Consider the following 2,297-nt stretch of genomic DNA (forward strand, 5'->3'; position numbering starts at 1 on the left):
TTACTTTCCTATTAAGAAAGGTTCAATCTTTAAATTCTAGAAACATATCTTTTAGTTTCTTGTTAGTCAAGTCATCAATTTTAATTCTCAAAATCAAATCTTTTTAATTTCCTTTTCAAAATAAATTTCAATCATATCTTTTTCAAAACTTAATTTCAAAATCTTTTTCTAACTTCTTACCTTTTCAAAATTTATTTTCAAATCTTTTTCAATTAACTAATTGACTTTTTGTTTGATTTTAAAAGTTTACTATTTCTTATCTTTTTCAAAATCACGTAACTACTTTTCTCTCTCTAATTTTCGAAAACCACTAACCACTTTTTCAAAATTCTTTCTAATTAACTAATTGTTTTAAATTCTAATTTTGTTTTTTTTTTAATTTCGAATTCTAACTTAATTAATTAAATAAAAATAAAAATATTTTTCTTCTCCCTCTTTTCAAAATTCGAATACTCTCCCTCATTTCTTTCTATTTATTTTATTTATTTACTAACACTTCTCTTCTACTTATAATTCGAACCCTCTCCCTCTCTCTGTGTTCGAATTCCTCTTATTCTCTCTCTCTCTACCTCGTTCTTCTATTCTTCTATTCTTATACTCACATAAAGGAATCTCTATACTGTGACATAGAGGATTCCTCTTCTTTTCTGTTCTCTTACTTTTTATATGAGCTGAAACAGGGATAAAGACATTCTTGTTGAAGCTGATCCTGAACCCGAAAGGACTCTGAAGATGAAGCTAAGAGAAGCTAAAGCACAACACTCTGGAGAGGACCTTACAAAAATTTTTGAAAAATAAGAAGACATGGCAGCCGAAAACAACAACAATGGTGGAGATGCAAGGAAGATGCTTGGTAACTTTACTGCACCAACTTCTGACTTCTATGGAAGAAGCATCTCAATTCCTACAATTAGAGCAAACAACTTTGAGCTTAAGCCTTAATTAGTTTCTCTAATGCAGTAGAATTGCAAGTTTCATGGACTTCCATTGGAAGATCCTCATCAGTTCTTAGCTGAATTCTTGCAAATTTATGACACTGTTAAGACCAATAGGGTTAATCCTGAGGTCTACAAACTTATGCTTTTCCCCTTTGCTGTAAGAGACAGAGCTAGGATATGGTTGGATTCACAACCTAAAGAAAGCCTGAACTCTTGGAAAAAGTTGGTCAATACCTTCTTGGCCAAATTCTTTCCACCTCAAAAGTTGAGCAAGCTTAGAATGGAAGTCCAAACCTTCAGACAGAAGGAAGGTGAATCCCTCTATGAAGCTTGGGAAAGATACAAGCAATTGATCAGAAGGTGTCCCTTTGACATGCTTTCAGAATGGAGCATCTTATGTATATTCTATGATGGTCTGTCTGAATTGTCCAAGATGTCATTGGACCACTCTGCTGGTGGATCTCTTCATCTGAAGAAGACGCCTGCAGAAGCCCAGGAACTCATTGAAATGGTTGCAAATAACCAGTTCATGTATACTTCTGAAAGAAATCCTGTGAATAATGGGATGACTCAGAAGAAAGGAGTTCTTGAGATTGATACTCTGAATGCCATATTGGCTCAGAACAAAATATTGACTCAGCAAGTCAATATGATTTCTCAGAATCTAACTGGAATGCAAGCTGCATCCGGCAGTACTAAAGAAGCTTCCTCTAAAGGAGAAGCTTATGACCTTGAGAATCCTGCAATGGAATAGGTGAATTACATGGGAGAATCCTATGGAAACACTTACAATCCTTCATGGAGGAATCATCCTAATTTCTCATGGAAGGATCAGCAGAAGCCTAATCCATACTTCAATAATAATAATGGTGGGAGAAATAATTTTAGCAATAGCAAGCCTTTTCCATCATCTTCTCAGCAACAGATAGAGAATTCTAAGCAGAGTCTCTCTGACTTAGCAACCATAGTCTCTGATCTATCTAAGACCACTCTCAGTTTCATGACTGAAAAAAGGTCCTCCATAAGAAATTTGGAGGCACAAGTGGGTCAGCTGAGTAAAAGAGTTACTGAAATCCCTCCTAGTACTCTCCCAAGCAATATAGAAGAGAATCCAAAGAGAGAGTGCAAGGCCATCAATATACCCAAAGTGGCCGAACCTATATAGGAGGAAGAGGCAGTGATTTCCAGTGAGAAAAACCTTGCTGGACGTCTACTGACCAATAAGGAGTTCCCTAATGAGGAACCAAAGGAATCTGAGGCTCATACAAAGACCATAGAGATTCTACTGAACTTACTGTTACCATTCATAATCTCTGATGAGTATTCTTCCTCTGAAGAGGATGAAGATATATTTGAAGG

The 2,297-nt window shown here is 35.6% G+C and overlaps 1 non-coding gene across 1 annotated transcript; it reads right to left on the reverse strand.

Annotated features, from left to right (window-relative positions):
- Positions 1 to 1,209: 1,209 nt before the first annotated feature.
- Positions 1,210 to 1,317, reverse strand: LOC148561572 (small nucleolar RNA R71). Its single transcript, XR_015887579.1, has one exon. It is a non-coding gene; the product is annotated as a small nucleolar RNA R71 (small nucleolar RNA).
- Between the last annotated feature and the right edge of the window lie 980 nt (positions 1,318 to 2,297).

Source organism: Arachis ipaensis, chromosome B6 (genome assembly GCF_059453495.1).
Source record: "Arachis ipaensis isolate K30076 ecotype BB chromosome B6, ASM5945349v1, whole genome shotgun sequence".
In the NCBI taxonomy this organism is placed as follows: Eukaryota; Viridiplantae; Streptophyta; class Magnoliopsida; order Fabales; family Fabaceae; genus Arachis; species Arachis ipaensis.